The sequence below is a fragment of the Otolemur garnettii genome, unplaced genomic scaffold (assembly GCF_000181295.1).
Source record: "Otolemur garnettii isolate 467f Iridium unplaced genomic scaffold, OtoGar3 scaffold00064, whole genome shotgun sequence".
Lineage (NCBI taxonomy): Eukaryota > Metazoa > Chordata > Mammalia > Primates > Galagidae > Otolemur > Otolemur garnettii.
The window spans coordinates 157,633-173,651 of NW_003852459.1; the positions used below are offsets into that span (position 1 = coordinate 157,633).

Consider the following 16,019-nt stretch of genomic DNA (forward strand, 5'->3'; position numbering starts at 1 on the left):
TTATAGGACAGGGGTCCTCAAACTTTTTAAACAGGGAGCCAGTTTATAGGCAAAAATACCCAGCAGGCCAGATAACGTCCTCTGTGGGCTGCATGTGGCCCGTGGGCCATAGTTTGAGGAAGCCTGTTATAGGACATATCCCCCTGCTCATAAAGATTGTAAGACATGAAAAGTCACAGGAAAAAATATATCAAACTATTTCTTGTGCCAAATATTTCTTGTTCACCTATTATGTCTGAAAGACTGACCTAAACAATAGGGATATACTGAATAACACTTTAACTCACCAGTTTTTAAAAAACACATTTTTCATATCCAAATATCAATCTTTGGATATGAATCAATCTTTGGATAATAATCAATAATTATTGCAATTCAGTTTTGGTGAAGAAAATATAGTTATACACACAATTCTTCTTAGGGAAGAAATACCATCTTGTCAAGATATAGCAAAAACATTTATAAAAGAGTAATAGAACTAAGAGGTGAACTAGGTGCCATGAACAAACTTGTGTAAAAGAATTCTAGGGAGGAATGGACTTTCAGAAGCAGAGAGCAGTCAACACAGAAATGAGGTTATTGCCTTTGTTAAGCAGAGCCATCTGAGTCTATTATCTGAGCAAGGAGGAACCACATGACAGATTTCAATGGCTTAAGGAATAAAGAGAATCAGTAAGTAGAGATTACTGGCTCAAAAAATTGGGTGATAACAGGAAAGGTAGAGAAGATAGGGTAGCAGAAAAAGAGACAGATTTATTTATGTTTTTATTTTTAGTATGGAGAAATGAGCTTGTATGTAGCTTTAGGAGGAGAGCTAGTGGGCACAGAGGGAAAAAAATGTAGAAAAACATGTAGAGTAAGAAATTTTGAAAAAGTAGGCAATGGGTTCAACAGAGTAAGTATAAGGTTTAGATTTGAAAGGATACATTCTCAAAAATAAAAAGTGGAAGAAATAAAAATAAATACACACAAAGATAATAGCCAACATTAATTGAATACATATACACAAGTGCTAGGGGATAGGTGGCACTGGTCTATGCACCTGATATGTTGTCGTAGGTATTAGTATCCCTTATTTTACAAAAGAGGAAACTGAGACGTAGATAGCTTAATAACTGGTAGAAGTTATACAATTACTAAACCACACAGCCAAAATTTGAACTTAGGGAATCATTTTAGAGTTCATACTCTTAACCAACATACTCCAATGAAACCAATTAATTCTGCAAGCAGATATGAAAGAAACTGAAGAAACTTACTGAGTACTTCTATTTTTTGCCTTTGAGATAAGAAAAAAAGACTTTTACTAAGCACGGTAGGCATAGACATTGAAAGAGGTTTAAAATGGTAAAGGAAAGTAGACAATTATGTGTGTAGATCTGTGTGTTTGTGTGTCTTTTCTTTCACCAACTAGATACCCTTTGGAATAAGAAGCTAATAAAATTTATGTGGACTTTTAGTAGACATTTATTAGAAAAATTAGCATTACTAAATTTCTTATTTAGGTTGTAGTATTCACTCCTAGCCTCTGAGACTTCCAGAATCAGTATAGGTCTTAATGCTTTTAAAACCTCAGAACATATTAGCATTAAAGACTCAACAAGATTTTCAATTTCTTTTTTTTTCCCTTAAGGAAGCAAATGGAGGTATTCTGTATATAACTAGTGCCAACTCAACCCACATGTCTTCCTCTAAAAATAATTCACTGGACCCTGCCTGTGAATATTACATTAGTTTACTAGGGCAACTGCAATAAAATACCTCAGACAAGGTGACTTAACAGGAATTTATTTTCTCACAGTTCTGGAGGCTAGATGTCTAAGATCAAATTGCTGGCAAACTTGGTTTCTTCTGAGGTCTCTCTCTGGCTTGCAGAATGTTGCCTTCTTGCTGGGTCTTCACATAATCATCTCTTAGTCTGTGTTGCCTGTATCCCAATTTCCTCTTCTTATGAGACACAAGTCATATTAAATGATGGTTCACTCATAGGACCTTACTTCCTTTTAATTACCTCTTTATTGTTCCTATGTCCACATATATTCACATCCTGAGAGATAAGAGTTAGAACTTCAACATAAAAATGCAGGCGGAACACAGTGTAGCCTGTAATAAAAATCACTAAAAGAAACTTAGATATTTGTTATGTCTGGTCAAAACAAAAATGGAATTATGCTAGATCACCCTTTGGACTCTCATTTTCCTCAACATTTTTAGCATTCAGAAATTAAACTGAACAATAGATGATGTAGTTTTACCTACCAATATTCTTTTTATTTCTTTTTTTTTTTTTTACTAGTGAGTAAAGAATGAAGTGTTAAGGAGAGAGTTATGTTAAAAATTGTGTTTGACAAATCAAGTAAAAAATTCAGTCAACACATTTCTGCATTGTGACTGTCAGAACAGCAATGAACTTTCTTCAGTGGTTGCTTCAGGCTGAGTTATGATTTACCTTTCTTTAACACTGAAATAAGCACTGGTTTTCATTGGATGAATTAATGTGGCAGGCACTGTGCTAAGCAGATTCATGGACTCCGAAATTCTTTAATCCTCACACAAATTGTTAGTTGATATTTCCTTGTTAATTTTCAGTAGAGGCATAGATCCATCATATCAAAAGGAATGAGGCACTTGGATTTGAATCTAAGTTTCACTTATTCCAAAATTCATACCTTTAACCTCATATTTAAATTAAAAAAGGAAGGAATAAAAGTGATCGTTTTACATTACAGACTATAGGGAGGTTATAATTTCAGATTTCAATAGTATCTTGTGCAAAAAATATTAGACTACTTGAAAACTAACTATGATTTGGTCTCCTTAGTCACAGATGAAAAAATATTATTTAGATGAAACTTGTATTTTGTTAGGATGCTTCAAATCTAGACACTACATGATTTCCAGCTTTACTATTGAGCCAATTAGTTTTGCATGGACCTTAATACTGAAGAGAAAAAAAAGTATTTCCTATGCACTCACAGTGGTATAGATTAGATTCACATGCTATGCTTAAGAAATTGTGTGCACTAGATAAACAAGAATAGCACATATATGTAATAGTATGCCACATTCTTAAGTCTCTTCTATTTTAAAAAGCCATCTATAAGCAGATGATTTTAAGTAAATATTTGCTGTGTTAATATTATTCTCAGAAAATAGTAATAACTATAAAATAATCATTGGTTTCACCCTCATAGATACTGGTCAGAGTTAATCATGGTGCAACAACAACAACAAAAAATACCTGGCATTTCAGATAATCTCCTTTATGATACCCCTTTTATCATCCTGGCTGGAAGAGATTTCACTTCTATGAGTCCTTGCAAAATTCAGTTTATAATCATATCACACTTGTGTCATAATAACTCAAAGTTATTTCTGATTATAAGATTTTTCCCTACGCCTTTATAAATTCCACAAGGGCAAGAATCTTGGCTCTCAGAGAGGATATGACTATTTCCTTTGATGAATATTTGCTGATTGGTTTATTAAGTCCCAAGAACTTTGCAGCCAGGGTCAGACTGCCCTGAAGGCATTTGCAACAACAGTCAAGGCAATGTTCTGTGGACCTGCAATGGACAAGGCTATAGAGATACAAGAGCAAGGCACAGTGTCTGATATCATACAGCAGAGAAGCTACTGGGAGAGAAGAATGATAAAAAGAAAATAACATTATGATATGGCAAGATACAAATTGCATTTGGGAACTGGAAAATACACTCATCTCTGGCTTGAAATCCGTACATGTGTGCACAGATATATGCCCTAAGGGTATGAGGGAAAGCTAAGCTGAAAACTGAAGTCTAGAGTGTGAACACAAGTTAATCATGTGAACCAAGGAAACAGCACATTCAATACCTATCCAGAGACAAGAGAGAGAATGGCTCATCCAAAATAAAGCAATTGTTTAACAGGGGAGATAATTAATAAATCTGAATTGGAATGACTTACTTCAGGTACACATTTATGAAAATATGAGACTGATCCTCCAGTGTTTCTGAATCTGGGTGGTTCATAAATCTAAAGTACAAAGAAAGAACTCCACCACTACTGGCCATCTGATCTACAAATGTGGTAGCATTGACAAGAGAACCAATGAAAATTTTGAAGACACTGCTGAGATGGCAACAGGCTGCTTAAAGTATGCGTCAGTCTTGGATACAACGCAAAGCTAAGCATGAGCGTGGTATCACCATTGATATCTCCCTGTGGAAATTTGAGACCAGCAAATACTATGTGACTATCACTGATGCCCCAGGACACAGAGGCTTTATCAAAAACATGATTACAGGCACATCTTAGGCCTACTGTATTGCCCTGCTTGTTGCTGCTGGTATTGGCGAATTCGAAGCTGGTATCTCAAAGAATGAGCAGAACTGTGAGCATGCCCTTCTGGCTTACACACTGGGCATGAAGCAACTAACTGCTGGTGTTAACAAAATGGATTCCACTGAGCGGCCCTACAACCAGAAGAGAAATGAGGAAATCATTAAAGAAGTCACCAGTTACATTAAGAAAACTGGCTACAACTCTGACACAGTAGCATTCATGCCAATTTCCGGTTGAAATGGTGACACCATGTTGGGAGCCAAGTGCTAACATGCCTTGGTTCAAAGGATGAAAATTCACCCAGAAAGATGGCAATGCCAATGGAACCACACTGCTTAAAACTCTGGGATTGCATCCTGCCACCAACTGGCCAGCTGACAAGCCCTTGCATCTGCCTCTGCAGTATGTCTACAAAATTGGTGGTATTCGTACTGTCCCTGTGGGCCAAGTGGGGACTGATGTTCTCAAACTCAGCATGGTGGTCACCTTTGCTCCAGTTAACATTACAACTGAAGTAAAGTCTGTTTACTTTGCTTCAGTTGTAAAGTCTGAAATGCACCATGAAGCTTTTAGCATAGCTCTTCCAGGGGACAACATGGGCTTCAACATCAATAATGTGTCTGTCACAGATATTCATCATGGCAACATTGCTGGTGATAGCAACAATGACCCACCAATGGAAGCAGCTGGCTTCACTGCTCAGTTGATTATCCTGAACCATCCAGGTCAAATTAATGCTGGCTATGCTCCTAGACTGGATTGTCACACAGGTCACATTGCCTGCAAGTTTGCTGAGTTGAAGGAAAAGATCGACCACAACTCTGCTATGAAGCTGGAAGATGGCTCTAAATTCCTGAAATCTGGTGATGCCACCATCGGCGATAAGGTTCCGGGCAAACCCATGTGTGTCGAGAGTTCTCAGACTATCCTCTTCTGGGTCATTTCACTGTTTGTGACATGAGACAGACAGTTGCTGTGAGTATCATCAAAGAGGTGGAAAAGAAAGCTGCTGGAGCTGGCAACGTCACCAAGTCTGCCCAGAAAGCTCAGAAGGCTAAATGAATATTGTCTATAATACTTACCACCCAAGTCTTAATTAGTGGTGGAAGAACGGTCTCAGAACTGTTTCAAATGGCCATTTATGTTTTTTTTAGAGACAGAGTCTCATTTTAGCACCCTCAGTAGAGTGCGTGGCGTCACAACTCACAGCAACCTCCAGCTCTTGGGCTTAGGAGATTCCCTTGCCTCACCCTCTCACGTAACTGGGACTACAGGCCCCACCACAACACCCGGCTATTTTTTTATTCCAGTTTGGCCAGGGCCAGGTTCAAACCCTCCAACCTTGGTATATGGGGCTGGGGCCCTACTCACTGAGCCAGAGGTGCCAACCCTGGCCATTTAAGTTTAATGGTAACATACTGGTTAATGATAGCAATGCACCATAAAACCTTCAGAAGGAAAGGAAAATGTTTTGTGGACCAATTGTTTCTTTTCGTGTGGCAGTTTTAAGTTACTAGTTTTTAAAATCAGTACTTATTAATGGAAACAACTTGACCAAAAATCTGTCACAGAATTATGAGACCCATTAAAAAAAAGTTTATTGAGAAAAAAAGTAAAATAAAATATATAGAAAGAAATCCTCACATAAGAGTAAAGTGAAATCACATTAACATATATAAAAGCAAATTTTCAGTGACTGTATGCAGGTGTCCTCAAACTATGGGCTGCAGCCACATGTGGCCCGCCACCAAGGACATTTATCCAGCCTACTGGGTGTTTTTGCCACCACTGCCTGTCCTACTTAGCAGCCGACTTGTCCTGGGGCCCATAGTCTGGCCCTCCAACGATCTGAGGGACAGTGAATTGGCCCCATGTTTAAAAAGTTTGAGGATCCCTGGTAGGGAGTTCACACTGGTCTCTTACCATCACAATGATTGAGCTTTCTAAGAAAGAAAATACGTCCATTGAGAAGAAGGGAATTTTTGTGAGAAATTTTTATAATCAGAAACAGAAATATAGAGAGTAGTATGTTTTAGTATAGGAAATTAATAGGGACAGCATGAAGTGTCTTATCTTTTGGTCCAGGCTTGGTTAAAAAATTGAATGTCATCAACAGAGATTTGAAGAGTAAAGTGAGAATGCAGGATTATAATTATGAAGTACAGGTAAAGAAAAAAAGTAGACTAATTGATATGATAGAATAGGCCAGATGTAATACAATCAAATTGTGTTCAGAGGGAAGGAACACTAAATTCAAGAACTTTAGGTAGAGCAGTACCAAAAAATGATGAGGTCCAGGGTTATTTTCAAGCTGTAATAGAAAGTAAAAACAAAAAGAATCAAAAGTGTTACTTAAAACATTGGGGAGATTGAAAAGTGCACTAAGGTATCAAAATGAATAATGAAGTCATCAAGAAATATTGTATGTGAGCAGAGGAAAAGAAGCAGGGAGTCACTGGGTTTAAATTGCCTAAGGAAATAGAAAGGAATCATGGGATGTAGCTGGAAGGGAGTGCTGGTTAACATTAGTTTTGTCAACATGGTACTGACATGTTTTCATGTCGGTGAGAGATAGAAACACACACTGCAAATTCTACTTTGTAGAAATCTAAATAAGTGATTGAGGTTCAAATAGGTAAAAGCACTCATTTGAATATGGCATAAGGTACTCTTCAGACTCCTATTCTTCAAGAATGACAATCAAAGTCACATACTAATGTATAGTAGGTGTTACAAGTAAGGTTAACTATGAATACATCTGGAATATATTTTCATTGTATTATAATTACGTCACCCTCAAAGCAGTATAATTTAAACCTCAAGTATGAAAAAATTCTGTACATAGATTTCTGATCTGGGAAACTTGTATTCATATTTTTTTAGTCTAATTTCTTTAATGTTCTCTCTCTTGTCTCTGTCAGCATTTTAAATAAGATATACTTAAAAGCTCAAAATAGCATATTGAATATGTAAATAACATTCTTTATTTCTGGTAACTTTGTTTATTCTTGCATATAAGCCTAAAACACTGAGCACATTTTAATAGGTATATGAATTTGAAATATCTTGCCCTTTCAAACAGTAACAGGCAACTTCATTCTACAAATTATAATCATCTTTCAAGAGGAATTTTGAATTTACTTGTGTCCTTGCCTATTTCCACAGGTACTCTACTATTTTCTCAGAAATTTTGAATTTGTCATCCAAGGCTTCAAAGACCTATTTATAATTCACAGTACATTGATTTCATCTGCTGAATTTTTGCCATAAATCTCTCAAAAGGAAAGGAAAATTCTAATATGTATACTTTCTTTTATTACTTCCCATGAAAAATGCCACTTCTAACACTACATCACATATTTTTCCCCTTAGTTGTCATTTACAACTTACCTTATTCAAGTCAACACTTAAGAAAAACCAAATTCAGTCATACTGTTTGTTTACACAGAAGCCTGGGTCAGTTAAAGTGGTTTAATAGAAACTAATCATACTGAACTTGTGAGGAAAATTCAGCATCTGAGCTCCATTTGTAAAAGCTTACACTCTAGAAGGTGAAAGAATCAATTCAGTGTCATTAAATCAATTAACCATTTTATAGTTTTGTTATATCTTTCCTCCACTAAATAATCTTTTGCTATCTCATTTTATTTCTCCACCATCAAATATATATGGACTTATAGCTTGTGGATAAGCTAGATATGATGGTCATACTCTACTATCAGTTGTCAAGACATATTATGTAACAGATTAAGAAAAAGGACACTTTGTAAAAGTCTTTCCACATTTTATTATACTATTTAGGAGATCTAGATGTAGGTTAATAATAACCTGTACAACTCTGTCAAAAGTGTAAATTACAAATTCTTCCCTTCTATATATGTGTGCAGCCCCACTGAAGCTCCCTTCATAGATAGGTTAGTCTATTCCTCTAACCCTTGAATTTGAACTTGGCTATGTGACTTGATTTTACCCATAAGACATTAGTAATTGCTGTGCATGCAGAGGCTTATAAAGCATGTCTACATATTGAAGCCAGCTCTCATGTGGAACCTTCAGATGATCCCAAGCCAGGCTGATGTATAATTACAGACTTGTGGCCTAGTTACACAGCACACAGCCTGCCAACTTCCAGACATATGAGGGAGACAATCACTGATTATTTAGCCACCATCTGACCCACCAACTGGCCACAGAAATTTGAAAAGATGATACAGACTAGAAGAACCACCCAGCCAACTCACAGTATAGTAGGATAAATAAGCAGCTGTTGTTTTAAGCCACTGAATTCTGGAATGGTTTGTTATGCAACCAAAGTTAACAGATATAAACTAATCTTTTAAGTCCTAAACTATGATTTAAAAAAAATTAATAAAAGTTAAAATGACATTTAATAGAGAAATGACCCTAATCAGGGATTAGGAGCCTTGCCTTCCCCATTCTTACTCACCTGTGGAGACTTTACTTGGCAGTGACCTAACATAGACATGCTAATGCATATCTGAATCACTATCCTCAAACCTACATAGCATCTTTATAACTGCTCTATTTCATGTAGTTCTGTCAGTTTTTCAGTCTTTTTCTGTCCACTCTTCTCTCCATTCCTAATCAGCATCACTAACTATAATGATTTTAGAGACCATGATAGGTTTCTAGTGAAGTTCAAGTTTTATAATAAACATTGGCCATAACTGTCTTCCACATGGACATACTCAGCAATTTCAGATTCTGCTAGTGGAATCCTCAGATCTATCATGACGGGGAAGTCCCCTGAGCCTGAACACCTATATGGGAAATTTTTCAGCTCCCTGTATCCTTACAGAAATAATTCTCAAGATAAGAACTTCTAATATTTCTTCACATTGCCATCTACTCTTTCTATTGCTGTCAACTATATTATTAAGAATTTGGGGTTTTTTAAATGTTTTTTATTTTAGATTACTATGAGGGTACAAATGATTAGGTTACATTGTTTATATTTATTAGGTAAAGTTCAAGTTGTAGCTGAGCCCTTCACCCCAGGGTGTGCTATATACCCTAATGCTGGTAAGCTCTCACCTATTGGGCACAACGTAAGGGTATATTAAGAATTTGGCAGTTTTGAATCTGTGAATAATCTTAATGCTGACCACTGAAGAATTTTGAGTTCTCTTTGTCAATTCTCTACTTACAAGACCTGTCCTATGACTCATATTGACTTGCAGAACTTTAGTAGGACATTCAACACATGACTAAGAGTTCCTTTTCTTTTCCATCTCTAGCACAATGCTCCTATTGAATTTCCCTACCTCCTCATAGAAAGTACTCTTTACCCATGGTTTTGATGTCTTCTGTTCATTTAACATTGCTACCAGGAGCTTTAAACAAATAAAGTGTTACAAAAACATCATTACAAGTTTGGATTCTAATACACAAGCATGGGAACTAAGAATCATTTTAATGTTGACAGTATTAAGCTGGAGATGAGACAAAGATCAATCTCCATAAACCAGAAATGTAAAAGGTAAAATGAAACTATCTTATTATTCAACAAGCATTGCTAATGGGATTCAAATTTTGAACATGCACATATATAAGATTTGATCAATTAAGTTATTACTTCAATCTTAACATTTACAAATGATTATCTTTAAAGTTATTTATTTTTACTTCATGAAATGCTTTAGAGTTACAGAACAGAAGGGATAATATAAGAACAAACCTTACCATTTTCCTATAAATGCTTAAGTTTTTTGAGAACAAACTTAACGTATGCATAGTTAGAAATATTACTTCACTTAATACCATTTCTCTTTGTTATTTCCCAGAGAAAGCAAGATGTTGATGTTGTAAGATTTTTTTTTAAGACAGAGTCTCACTTAGTCACCCCTGGTAGAGTGCTGTGGCATTCTATTTCACAGCAACCTCAAACTTTGGGGCTCAAGCCATCCCCTTGCCTCAGTCTCCCAAGTAGGCAGGACTATAGAAGCCCACCACATTGCCTGGCTAGTTTTCTATTTTTAGTAGAGACAGGGGCTTGCTTTTGCTCAGGCTGGTCTCAAACTCCTGAGAGCAGGTGATCCACCAGCCTCAACCTCCCAGAGTATGCTGATTATAGACATGAGCCACTGTGCCAGGCCACTGTTGTATGATTTTTTTAATGATTTAATTTTTATTAGATTTTTTATTTTGAACTTATTTTAGACTTACAGAAAAATTTCAAAATTAGTACAGAATTGCCTTTCATTTCTAAAGATAACCTCTCACGTAATTATTACATAGTCATCAAAAAAGATGACTAATTTTAAAAAATATTATGTTTCTATCCAAAAACAATATGTACTACTATTTACCATAGATTTAAATATATATCATCTTGACACAGGGTTTCTCCACTCAGGGCTGGGCAGAGATCCCCATTTTTCTAGGTCTGAGCAAGCTCAGGCCCAGACCCCCATCTCTAAGCCTAATCAAGCCCTTTGCAGGCCACATTCTCGGGACACAAACAAGCTCAGGAAGAACAGTCTGGCCAGTGTCGCATCTGGGCTGCCTATAGTTCACCATAATTTTCTGTGAACTGTTTTTTCTTTTTGAGACAGAGCCTCAGGCTGTCACCCTGGGTAGAGTGCTGTGGCATCACAGCTCACAGCAACCTCAAACTCTTAAACTTAAGCAATTCTCTTGCCTCAGCCTCCCAAGTAGCTGGGATTTACAGGTGCCCACCACAATGCCTGGCCAGTTTTTTGTTGCAGTTATCATTATTATTTAGCTGGCCCGGGCCGGATTCGAACCTGCCCACTTTGGTGTACATGGCCGGTGACCTATTCACTGAGCTACGGACACCACCTTTTGTGAACTATTGTACAATATACCATTGCTTGCTATAAAACTAGAATTGGAAAAGTTATTCTAAAAGTGGGAGTTGCTGAATAAAAGCATGTGAACCATTTCAAAATTTCAAAATATTACAAATAGTTCTTCATAGTCTTTGTACAAAATTGTTGTTCCCATCAATAAGGTATAAAAGTTTGAGTTTCTCTACCTTATGAACACTTTTTAAATTTTTGTCAAATTATGGGTGGAAATCTCATTGTTTCATTATGAGTTTTCTTGATGATTGATAAGGTTGAATATACTATAATAGGATTATGTTTTCTTCTCTGAAAAAATCTCCTATGATAACATGTTATTTCTCTCTAGCAATAAACTGTAAACTCTATTCATAATCCTTTGTTGCTTTTAAAGATTATAAATATCTTCCACTACTATTTTGTTTTGTCTTTTAAATTTCTTCATAGCTTGTGCTGCAAAGAGTTTCTAATTTCAAAGAGTTAAAATATATCAAACTAACATTTTGTGTGTGTGTATGTAATTGATAAAATCTGTTCTTACCCTGACTTTATAAAGATAGTCTATATTTTTTTTATATTAAATAAGTTCATCGTATACATTAATATACATAAATATATTTTTGAGTACAGTTTGAGCTAGAGATGTTTTTTATTTCTTGTCTTCATATTCATTCTAGCATAATTCATTAAGTGCAGTTCATTATTTCTCCACCTATTTGTAATGCCAATTTGGTACTTCATAACAAATTTACATACATGTTATGTATGTATGAATCTGCTTCTGAAAGCTTGATTCTATTTGATTTAACTGTTCCATTGGTAATATTACATTGGTTTAATTACTTTACCTTTTCAATATTGAATACATTATCAAGGATCAACTACAATTTTTATTTCTTTGAAACTGCTTTGTCCGTTTTTTGACATTTTACTCTTTTAAGTGAGTTTACTATGAGCATGTGAAAATCCATGAAAAAATCATTTTAACATTTTGAATTAAACTTACAGATAATTTAGGGCAAATTTCCATAGCTATGGAAATTGAGTTTTTCTATCATGAAAATGATATTTTCCCCATTAGTAAAGGTCACCTTTATAAACATCCTGCAATTTTCTACATTGAAGTCTGTGTACCTTTTATTTTCATTACTAGTTTAAAAGTAGTTTTTAAATATCATATTTCTTAATTGGTCATTTAATACAGGGATACATTTGAATTTATACTAAGTAATATTTGATTTTATTAAAACATCCCTATGCTATAATTGGCTAAAATGAAACATTAGAATGAACCCTGCAGAAAAGTATATTCTTTTGTAAAACTGAAACACATATATTGAGTCACAATGTAAAAGGTAAAATGTATTAACATGCATTACAATCAGGTTTGAAGCCATTATTTTAAGTTTTTTTCTCCAGTGAGAATATATAGAAGTACTGTTATTAATCTTATATTTCTGAAACAATCATTATTCCCTTCATTTCAGATAATAATTCAGTCCACTGTAGAATTAGGCATTTCTTTAGTAGTCTGAAGATTGTATTCTTGTTGCCAATGACAAATCTGTTTCTATCCAATTGTCTAGTGCTTCTGGTAGCATCTTAAGATTTTCCCTTTTCAGGATGCTCTGCAATTTTACTGTGAAGACTGACTGAATTTTATTATTCTCCTTAACACTGACAGTGTGTTTTCAAACTAAGGACACATATCTTTCTTCATCTCTGTTCTCTGTCACTGTCATTTTGAATGCCAGTTTTCCTTCCTTCTTTCTCAGCTTTGCATTTGTCAACATTTATTAGCTAAAATCTATGGTTTATCCTACAAGGGTATAAGTGAATCTTTCTAAAAGCAGAGTATGAATGTCTTAACTCAATAACTAAGAAAATGACATGAAGGCCACGTTAACAAGTTTGATGAGAATATTTCAAAATGTATGTGAAAACACCACACTGCACCCCGTGACTGCATTAATGTACACAGTTATGATTTAATAAAAAAATCTAAAAAATAATGTTGAATCTATCAACATTAGTTGACATTACAAGTTTCAGTTTAAACTACAAGTTTTACACTGTCCCCATGTTTTCTGAGCTCCTATTTCTAACTGTTAATTAATTCCTTACTAATGAACTGGCATTTTATTTGAGCATTTTCACTTTGACTAGTACAATGTAAACTTTATTCTATCAACTGAGATTTCCTTTTAATTTTTATTATAGTTATATTTTACATTTTCAAGATTTTTAGTTGTTTTCATTTTAATTAAATAATGTTTTACTTATATAATTTTGCCATTGTTGCCACTATTTTTTCCTGTTTATAGGTATTTCTTTCCTTTACATCTTTGATGAACCCAAAAAATGCTTTCTTAGATTGTTCTATTATTTTCATTTCAATTCATCTGATTGGTGGAGTTTTTAAAGTTGTTTTTCTTAAAAATCTTAAACATTCATGTGATGCAGAAATTCAATTTGCCGTTTTCTAGGGGAGGGACTTTTGTTTGTTTGTTTTTTAACCTCTGTTTCAGCACTCACTCCCCTTTGTCAGGAGTTTCTGGGTCTTAAACTGAAAGGGCAGATTGGAACTTTCCAATACATAAGCTTGCAAAGGACTGAGATCAGAGCTCCTCACAAGGCTGTTTCCATGGTTTCTAAGTCTCTAGGGTTAATAATGTCCTACAAGTCACTGGCCTAGCAGAAGATGGCATAGCTTAATTTCAGCCTTGCCTCCCTATGAGGCAGCCTTACCCCTGTTCATAATTTAAGGAAGCCCTTTTCTAAACCTTTTCTTTTCTCTGTATAATCCATAGCCTAGAGTCTCAGAAATTTGATGTTTCAGCCATTTCCACTGCTTTAATATTTCTCTTCTGTTTATCACTCAAGGAAAATTCCCTATTATTTTTAGAAATTAGCTATTTACATAATTTTAAGTTTTAAAATATATTTAACAATCACTGCTATATTTTTAAGGCCAGAAATAGACTTAGAGTGTACATTTTCAACAAAGTCTTGGCTAGAGGTCTTGACTTTTTTCAAAGAAAAAGTAAACCATAGTATTTTCTTCTTTCCATCCTATAAATTCCCAGAGGACAAAAAAGAGAGGTTTTCATCATCAAGCACCCACACCTAATAATCTGTGGCATACTATAAGCACTTAATAAATACTGAATTTTATTTAATGGCTCTTATTATCTTATTGTTTTAAACCTCAAGGCAAAACATTCAATCTATATAAATGGGGATGTTAAACGACTGAGCCTTCATCCCATCCTTGCCCCATATTCAGCTACATGAAAGATCAAAGTCTGAATCTGATTTGTAAAAGGTTCTCAAGATATTTGATGTTTTTAAAGACTTAAGTGTCCATGACTTCACTTTTGGACTGCTGGTTACAGGTATGACAAAAAGAAATATATATTTTTTTGATTTAATAAAATGGAATACCAAGATATTTTATATCTTACTTGCATTTATTTATACATACTGGTACTCTGCTTTTCACTTCAGGCATTTTGTTTTGGGTTTTATTGTTTGTTTTTCTCTTTTGGTCTACCAAGTCAAACTATAAATTCTCATACAAATCTTCAAGGAAGAATTGCAATGGTTAAATGAATAGCAACTTCTAGGCTGGGGAGTGCTAAGAGAATATTTGCAAAGGTTCATGTAAATTACCAATGCAGATTAATCTTAATCAAGTTTTTTCTTAGGCTTTAAAAATTCATTAATGCAAAAATACTCATACACAATTTTCCAAACACAGCTTTCCACTTTAAATGCTATTTCCCCCCAACTGGTAATTGTCAAATCTACATTTCAGTCTATTTCCCCACCCCGAAAGTGAAGTTTAAGTTTTTTTTTATTACCTAACCAATAAATACATAGTTTATTAATTATAAAGGACTATGCAGGTTAAAGTTAAGTAATAATTATTGTTACAAATAACAATGATCAAAGTAAAGAGTTCTGAAAAAGGGAAAGGAGGTTCAAGTTTCAAGTATTAATAGAAAAAAGGAGTTAAGCAACCTATCAGTTCTTTTATTGTATCTTAAATCCAAGATACCTTCCTCTGTTGTTGTTGTAGTTTTTGAGACAGAGTCTCACTTTGGTGTTGATAGGGCCTAATGTAGGGACCTGCTCAAATAGAACCATCGAGCCCAGGAAGTAATGAGCGCCCAATCCCTACCCTCCCAACTCTTATATTCCCACCCCATCTTAACCCACGTGCTAACTTCTTTTTCTAACTCAGCATGCACTGGAGTGAATAAAGGCCTTGACACCCACACAGAACCTGGACTCCGCTTCCTTTCATTCATGTTTTGGAATAACCTCTCATTTTTGGTCCTTAACCTCTCAATTGCCCAGGCTAGAGTGCCATGGCATCAGCCCAGCTCACAGCAACCTCAAACTCCTGACTTCAAGTGATCCTCCTACTGCCTCATCCTCCCGAATAGCTGGTGCCACAATGCCCAGTTAATTTTTCTATTTCTAGTAGAAACAGGGTCTTGCTCTTGCTCAGGCTGGTCTCAAACTACTGAACTCAAATTATCTTCCTGCCTTGGCCTCCCAGAGTGCTAGGATTACAGGCGTTAGCCACTGTATCCAGCCACCAAATGCTTTCTTTACACCTAACCTTGGATTTTATTTAAATATTCTCTTTATTTATTTATTTATTATTGGGGATTCATTGAGGGTACAAGAAGCCAGGTTTCACTGATTGCATTTGTTAGGTAAAGTCCCTCTTACAATTGTGTCTCCCCCCTCCAAAAGGTGTGGCACACACCAAGACCCCACCCCTCTCCCTGGGTCACTCTTTCTGCTAATCTCTTCCCCACTCCTCCCTCCTCCTTCCTCAGCCATTAAAAAAAA

At 35.4% G+C, this 16,019-nt stretch overlaps 1 protein-coding gene and 1 pseudogene across 1 annotated transcript in view; one reads left to right on the top strand and one right to left on the bottom strand.

Annotated features, from left to right (window-relative positions):
* The window catches only part of LOC100949794 (low-density lipoprotein receptor-related protein 1B-like), a gene marked incomplete at its 3' end in the record, with an annotated part of 1,553,965 nt that overhangs the window by 107,423 nt on the left and 1,430,523 nt on the right, over positions 1 to 16,019 (bottom strand). The window lies entirely within an intron of this gene.
* Positions 4,181 to 5,390, top strand: LOC105887293 (annotated as a pseudogene).